Source organism: Arvicola amphibius, chromosome 18 (assembly GCF_903992535.2).
Source record: "Arvicola amphibius chromosome 18, mArvAmp1.2, whole genome shotgun sequence".
In the NCBI taxonomy this organism is placed as follows: domain Eukaryota; kingdom Metazoa; phylum Chordata; class Mammalia; order Rodentia; family Cricetidae; genus Arvicola; species Arvicola amphibius.
Genome location: NC_052064.1, coordinates 29,517,394 through 29,526,480, shown reverse-complemented (window position 1 = coordinate 29,526,480; position 9,087 = coordinate 29,517,394).

Below are 9,087 nucleotides of genomic sequence, written 5' to 3'. Positions count from 1 at the left end.
TTTAAAAATAAAACAAAGTCTTTAAAGAGACAGTAAAAGTAATATGAGAGTACAGGCAGCCATAGATTAAAGGGCTAAAGAAAAATAAGCCATGTAACTATGAAGAGACTATGATTATATCTATTATTATGTTTTCTTTGAGTTTTTTGACTACAGAGAGGCATTTGATTCTGGGGGCTGCTAAGTTAAACCAACATAAAGGTATTTTGACTTCAAAATTTGGGTCTAAAGATATATTGCTTTGGAAAAGAGGTTCTACTTTTGTTTCCACAGAAGATAAGAACCTGTGGATTCCTTCCAGGCTACTGTGGTTTGATGGAACAAGACCCCCGAAAGGTCTCTGTGAACCCTAAAAATACTTTGCCCAGCAAACAGCAGGATGCATTTTGGAGAAAACAATCCCCAAATTCCCAAAATAGTTGTTCAAATGTTTATTTTCATTTAAACAGGGATGTGATATATAGATAAGTACTTTACATTGATATGGACTTTGGTGTATTGATACAAATTTAAGCTCAATTGAGTTATATGTATATTTCTACTCTTATTTAAGGTATTGTTTGTACAGCTCAGTTAAAAATGATACATTAGTATAATTTAAAATTACAGTTTGATAGATAATCATTTATAATAGTCAAACTGTAGTCATGTTAGGTTTTATAGATATACAGAGATAAATTTCAGTTAGATAGATAATCTTTAAAGCTTTCAAAGACCTACAGAATATGACATTTAAAATATTTTAAGAACTTAGCTTTTTCCCCACAGTGAGACATGTCTGCTTCTGGCAGCACCAATTACTTCAGAGAGGTTTATGGACATTGAAGAAATTCATTAGGGAATTTGCCTTCAATGTGACAAGGCTAGCCATTTGGGCAAGAAACTGCTCTTGCCTGGACTGCTTGATGGTATGCTGTATGAACTGGACATGCAGGACCCACAGACAAGTGATTTCTGAACTTTCCAAAAGACAGGATGGTCCTTCAGGGTTCCTGCTTCGCAGAAGAAACTGCCAGACATTCTGCAGGACACAGAAGAAAGTGACCGACAAACTGCCAATATAGGTGAGACAGTCTTTCAAATTTCCTGATTCATGGAAAAGTCTGCCAGATACTATGGGCCTGTGGACTGAAGATTGGATGCCCCAGTGGTACAGAAGAACTTTGAGTGACTATCCAGGTAGCTAGACGTCTCTGTCAATTCTAGAGTTTTGGAAGTTGCTTACAATGCACTTCCTGTTTCCTTAGGTAATATTATATCCTTCTGGGGTCTTTAATGTTGTTGAAGAATAGATAATTATAATTATAGTTTTCCTTAGGTATGATAAAAGATAAAAATAGATATAAAACTTTAGACTCATTATGTAGCTGCCAAAGGAGAAGGACACACTGGAACCTTAGGAACCTTATTGGTAGGTAACAGCCTTGTGGCAATACACAGATTGATAGAAATGGGTTAATTTAAGATGTAAGAGCTATCTAGGAATATGATAGAATCATTGGCCAAACAGTGTTGTAATTAATATGGTTTCTATGTGACTATTTGGATATGAGAGGCCGAGAAATGAACAGTCTCCACGTACACAGAGAGATTAATTGATAGTGAGAAAATCCACTGCAGGATGTTGACTAAGGTTTCTGTCCCACCCAGTTTGGTAGTCATTCAGTCCCAAAGAAATACACCAAGGTCTACATTAATTATGAACTGTTTGATTGGCCCAGTAGCTCAGGCTTCTTATTAATTAACTCTTATAACTTATATCAGCCCATAATTCTTATCTGTGTTAGCCACATGGCTTGGTACCTTTTTTTGGCAAGGCTGTCACATCTTGCTTGCTCTCTAGACTCTGGACTGAAACTGTCCTCTTCCCATAATTCTTGTTGTCCTGCCTCTACTTTGTGCCTGGCTACTGGCCAATCAGCATTTCATTAAAAATAATACAAGTGGCAGGATAAAAGACCATTTCCCCACAGCAGTATTTCAACCAAAAGAAAAAAAATACAGGCAAAATAAAAGGCTGATTCGATGTGTCTGAACACACAGCTTCAATATGAACCTCTTTATCTTCCGCATTGGATAGTGACTTACTCTGTCACATGTGGTTCACAGAACAGGTTCAGAAATGGAATGCATCTTATAGAAGAATTAACCAGTTAAAATTTAGGGATGAGAATGGTACCTGAGTGTCAAAATGCAACATAATCGGTACAAGGCCACAAACTCTGAAACGAAGATCATAGGTTAGCATCTATATATGGTAGCTGATAAGTGAAGTTTAATACTTTTTCAGGGGTCTGGGCATTTATTTATTATTTGTTTGTTTAGATGAGATCTTGTGTATCTCAAGCTGGTCTCAAATTCACTATTTGGTCTAGTCCAAGGGTGGCCTAGGACTTCCGGGATTGTGACTGTGCACCACTGGGCCGGCTTATGTAGTGCTAGGAATAAAACCACTGGCTTCCTGCATAGAAGGCAACTTAGCTCTAACTGTAGTGAACTTCTGTGCTTGATGTGTCATGGCAGCGGTGTATGAAGACTGCCAGGTAAAAAGAAAACAATAATCTGAAGATATAACAATAACTGAGTCGGGATCTCTGACCATGTGTCTCCATATGCTCTGCCAATGGACATTTCGGCATTAAGAGGTAAAATGAAAGGAACCAGATCCTTGCAAATTCAACGTATTACTTAGGTTTTAACCCATGTGCTATGATTGATGTACTCACCTGCCCATGTCTGACAAGATTCTATATTTTGGTGGTTGATAATTCAGTTTCTGTGAACATACTGATGAAAGATATACTATGTAGGCAATCTCAGATCTGGACCCTTTATCTTGCCAGATCCAATTACCTCCACTATACCTCTGGCTTGTCGTGGGTGTATCATCTCCGTGAAAAAGACAAAGAGAGCCCTGAGAATATAGGATTTTAATATTAGCTACCGAGGAAACATCTCGCCGCGGAGCGGGTACAATGTCCCCCAGAGACGGACTTTGAATAACACTCCTTTCCATTCAGCTGCATCTCATTCTGTGCCTTAGTGATGAGAGACGCTGCCCAGTGTTCTCGCGAAAGCTATGGTTACGTTTTCCCATGTTGGTAGCTTGTTTTCGCCCCCTGTCGAGTAATCGCGAGTTCCTTGTAGAGAAATTTTGTGGTCGCAAATATAAAAGACAGATAAAAACGCTATACAGCAGCTATGTGCCGGGAGCTGTGTGTTTGTTTGCGTTGGCAGCCAGAGATCTCAATATTTAGGCGCTTTGCTTTATGAAGCAATTATACAGTGGGGACGTAGTTGTTTGAGTGGATAGACACAGGTGCAGAGTGTCAGCGGAACAACACCAAATAAACCAGACAATAAACAGAATCTCCCCCATACATTCTAGCGTGTATTTTCTATTTATTCCAACAGGTATAATATTTATATGTTATTTCAAACAAGGACCTCTGAAAAATCTAGAAATTTAGTGCCTAGAAGTCCATTCATACTGAATTGCAGCAAGATACAAAAGCAGGCTCATCATGATAAAACATTTAAGGAGGCACAGTGGGACATCTTTGAAACCACCTTAAATTTCAGCTTCCATCCACTATGGCTGAAACCTGCTTTCCATGACTATGTTGGTCCCCTTATGCTGTTGACAGAAAACTGTTAGCATTTGCCGGTTTCAGAGCTCGTGAGTGTAACCTCTAAAACCTGTTAGGCCTTGAATTCCCCAACAGCTGAGTCGGAGGTCGTAAAATCCACCTTATGGCATAATAACGCTGCAAAACAAAGCACTAAGCAATCCCTGTTGCAGAAATGAAATCTAAAAGAGCAGATAAACCATTCCCTTTTATTAGGGCACAGTTGTTTCTTTAGTAGGAACCGAATCCCTTGAGACTTCCTCCCCCTGAGTTGGTATAATTACCTAGTGAGTAACATCAGAGTTAAGCCAGGAGCAATTACTTCTTCAACTAAATTTTAAAATGACCTTCTACAAAGCTCAGTGTGGAGGAGGAAAAACTAGCAAGAATAAGCTCACAAAATTGCTTGAGAAACAACAGTTGTGATGATTTTTATTTTCATACATTTTAATTAAAATAGAATTACATTGATTTCCCCCTTCCCTTTCTTCTCTCTAGTCCCTCTCATGGCCCCATTCTCAAATTAATAGACTCTTTAATTACTGTTACACACATACGCATGTACACGCACAGATATGTAAGTACAAACTCTGAGTCCATTTCTGTTGTTTGCGTGTATATGGTTTCAGGGTTGACCACTCTGTACTGGACAACCGATAGCAGGTCTCAGCCCTGGGAAAGACTAACTCTCCCTGTCTCGGGAGTCATTTGCTGCCTGGAATTCTTCATCTAGGAGTGGGACCCATACATTCCTCCCCTTCCACGTTAGCACACCTATTGATATTGCCATTGTTCAGATCTTGTTTACACAGACATTTCTAGGACAGACTTGCACGGATTTCCCGGGGTTCCGGCTCTCCATCTTGCTGCATCCCCTTCTGAGATGTTCCCTGAGCTATAGATGCTAATACATCTATACAGATAAACAGACAGATGCACACATACGCACAAGCATGCACAAGCACACATGCGCGCGCGCACACAAGCATGTGTGTGCGTGTTAAAGGAAGTTCTACCACTTGAGATGACAGTGCTTCCAAAGGCTAACCAAACCCCCAGCGCCAGTCATGAGGAATCTTTCTGATGGCTAGTCAGAGTAGTTCGAGTGGTCCCCAACAATGCAGACTGCTGACATTGCCCTTGGTAGCCTCTCAGAGGTTGAAGATGAGACTCGGACCTGAAAGCCTCTTTCCTGCGGTCTAGCCCCCTGCCCTCCCCTTCCCCCCCCCCCCCGCCCCATACCAGGAACCGCTCTGCAGGTTGCCAAGGGAGGGAAGCAGTTACTAAGTCCTTACCAGCTGCAACTCCCATAAGCCACAACAGCAACCAATAGGAAAAGATATCTAGGCAGGGGCAGTAAATGGCACTCACGTGTTACCAACAGCTATCTAATCAGACCTAGGCCCAACTCCACAAGGGGCAAATCATGCCGCGTCCTGTAAACTTAGCCAACTTCCCTGAGCTAGTTAGGTCATGGACCTTAGGGGGAAAAGAATGTACGACCTCCACTTTGCTAGACCAGTATAATCCCTACTATAGTCTAAATCTTATCCCGATACCCACAGATGAGTGGTGTTTACCACTTCTCATCAAAAAAAGCTTCTCTTTCCAGCAAATGAAGACATCGCAGAAGAAGTAGAGACCGTGCATATTTGAACTGTGTGAGTCCCCGTGGATACATCCGCATCAAACAGGTTTTGACAAGACATCACAATGACACAAACCCATCAGAATGGATCTTGAGAAAACACATTGTAATATGAAGTAATATACCAGGATGCAAGGCTGCTCCCCAGCACGCAAGGAAGCACAAAAGGAATGGAAAGTCAAAATTCAAACTTAAGAAAATATTAGATAGCATCTTTATAATCCACAAAACAGAAAACTTATTTTTATGAATAAATTCTGCTTCAATTAAGCAATGTCAGGAAAACAGCTTACCTTGCCTATTGAACACAATAGTTTCCAAAAATGGCTAACAGCGATATTTTTGGTTTTAAAATCTGTTCCAGAACCTTCCCATTTCAGGATTGAAAGAACTGGAGTCCATTATGGGGCTGCTTCAGTGGATATAATGTGGTAGAAAAGGTACCATGTGGCTAGAGGGGATTTAGGCTTCCTGGAATCCACCACCAGCCATGGCTGAGATAGAAGTCTCTGCGTGATTTCAGTCTCTAACCTTAAAACAATTCCACCTGATAGTAGACAGTCAACTGAGAACCCGGTTGAGTTTCTACCTAAATAGGAGTTCTACAGCATACCTATGAATAAAATAGATGGGTTTGGGATTTGGGGATGACTTGTCACACAATAATCCTGAGCCCAAATGCTCTTTTAGGCTCAGCTCCCTCTTCTAAAATAAGGATAAGAACGTGACTCTCTGTGACTGTTTTGTGATTTAATTTTGCATTCGGTCCAGCACCGGGTATGGAGAAGACGCACAAAAGAGTTACATGTTTAAAATGCTGCCAGGAATACTTCAAGAGTAAACAGCAAAACACAGGGTGTAAAAGAAACGCCAAGAAGTGAAACTGTGGCCGAACATTTAAAATGAAAATCGACAGATTTAATTGAACTTGTCTCAAAGAAGAACATAAGAAAATCTCCTAGGGCACGGAGGAAGATGAACAACGTCAGGGGAGTGGAGGAAACGGGGAAAGGGTACGGTGCTGTGTGGTGCTGATGAGGCCGTAAACTGCTGTTCTGCTGTTCCCAAGATCAGGACAGCTCTTGAGCAGGGGAGCCCACGAGTCTCCACACACCAATGTGTGCAGACGCAAAAGTAATAAAGCCGCGATACAAAAGAGAAAGCTTATGCAGACTTTAGATGCCTACCTCTCTACATACACTGGTTCCCAGATAAAAGAAAACCCGAGCGCTACAGAGGCAACATCTCCAGCGTCAATGAAACTGCAAAGGTACAAGGCAGGAGAAATGATTGCTCGTGACTGAAAATGTGTTATCACCATATGGCTTTACTATGCATTGAAAGAGCTGTGGTGAGTTAAAGCTCCCTGCGGTAAACCATGCATGTGTAAAGTATACAATTGAAGCTTTCATGTCAATATGACATATAAAATTATCCCCAAACCAAGGTTAGAAGGCCTTGATCAGCCCTCAGCGCGTCCCTCGTTGCCCTTAGCTGGTCCCAGGCAACCACTGATTGATTGGTTTTCTGTCCTTCTTCATTACATCACGTTTCTGAAAACGGAGAAGAGCTGTAATGTGTAATTCGACTCTGGGTTCTCGATTCTTAATTACTTTCAGATTTGGTATTCTGTGTCGTTCAAGGAATTTGCTCTGTCCTGTTGGAGCTGTAGAATTTATTGGCACGGAGTCTTCATAACCTAGCCTTATTATCCCCTCATATTAGTATAATCTAATATGATGCCTTTTCCTCAGTCAGCATCGGTAATTTGCGCCTTCTCGTTTTCCCTCATCTCTGTTTGGGAGGGAGCTTAGAATTCTATCGGTCTTTTCCAGAGAACCCACTTCGGGTTTCACTGGTTTGTCCTACTCAATGCTGCTGTCTCTTATTTCACCATCTTCTCCCCGCTAAATTCCATGGCCCAAAACTAGAAGCCATTTCTGAACTAAATTAATCTTAACTCACACCCAAAAATAACTTCCGTTTTTATGCTAATTCCCCTTTAATTCCTGAGATATTTATAAGTAATATAACTTATTTCTTCCTCTCTTGAGAGCTCCCTGAAACCAGGAACGGAAAAGGGCACCGTTGCAGGCTGGAGAGCGGCGGGGAAGGAAAGAGCAGGGTATGGTCCATCTGAAGAGGAAGTGGAGAAATGAGAGGCTCTCATTAGGGAGGGGAAACAGAGATAAATACAGAAGAAGGAGAACAAAACAGTAAGGATGCCTGGAAAGTCACACAGAATCATACTATCTACCATCTGACTAAAAATATCAACAATGCATGCATTTCGATAAAAGCATATATATAATGAAATTTTCCCATCTGGCCTGGCAATGTTCCAAGAACCAAAGACCATCTAACAAAAACCCCAACAGCAGGCGCGAGAAGAAGCCCTCTTATGATTTGTTGGTCAGGGCTGCCCAAGAGACTCCCCAAAACACTACAAGCTGTTTCTATTGGCCATGGTTGCCCTCACAGAGGTGGAAGGTAAATACCCATTGGTGAAAATACCATGCACTTCAGACCCAGGGCCCAATACCCCTGAGCTTGGATGGACCTAAACACCTCCTTCCTCCATGAGGACTTGCTTTCATTGGCGAGAAGGAGCCCTAGCTTTCATTGATGAGGAGCCCTAGCTTTCACTGGCTAGAAAGAGCCGTGCAAGCTTCCACAGGAGGGGCTGACCCATCAGTCCTAACCAGCTATGATGCCTGTTACCATAGCATGATTAGAAGCAACCATCAGCTCTCTAATAGGGTTTAATACCCATTCAACAGGAGGGAAACCATGCCTGGTCCTGGAAAGCTGGCTAACTGCCCAGGTAGGGCTAGTGATGTCATAGATCTGGAAGGAGAACCTTCAACTGCCATGTTACTGCCCCAACATAATCTTGGAGCTGCATTCTAAATATTTGTCCTAATACCACAAGTTAGTGTGAGATACCTCACACTTCACCAAGGAAACGCGGATGGGAAAAGCTCATGAGGTTTCAACCCTGCATACGGAGCTGCAGACAACCAGAAAATGCCGAGAGAAGAAGAAATCATCTTCCCCGGGGAGGAGGACACCAATCTATTACTCACTTACCATACATACAAGTAACATGATATAGGCTGAACAGGTCGTATTTACGTGTTTAAGAATAAGTAAGAGTTTAAGTGTGTGTATATGTGTGTGTGTGTGACAATAATTAATAAAAAGGAGAGACCATGAATTTGAAAGGAAGTAAGGAGAGGTTTATGAGAGGGCTTTGAGGGAGGAAAGGGAAGGGAGAAATGATGTAAAGATATCAAAACTAAAAATCATTAAAATATATTGTATTCTGATAAAGTAAATCATTCAGCTGGATGACGTAAGATGACTTAATAACTTACAAAAAGTACATAAAATAGTTTAAACTTTAGTTAACATTTCATATTGAATTCATTGCTTGAGTTATATGCTTTCATACATGTTCAAGAAAAATTGATGTAACTGATATGTGTAACATACATTGTAGGCTGATGAAAAATTGATTAAACACTAGACATATGTGTCTTTGCCATCTATGACAGAAAGGATAAAACATAGTCTAAGCACAAAATAATTCTTTGATTTCTTCCCCATCTCCTCTTATCTAAAACTATCAATGATATTTATTATAACAGACTCCAAACTATTGTTCAATATAGCAAACATATTAGTGACTGAACTGATTGGTACTAGAAATATCTTGAAATTTACTGTATCTTCATATATTCAATATCACATGGCAATTCAGAGTTAATTTCTAGCCATAGCTGTCAGTGTAAGTCACCATGACTACCC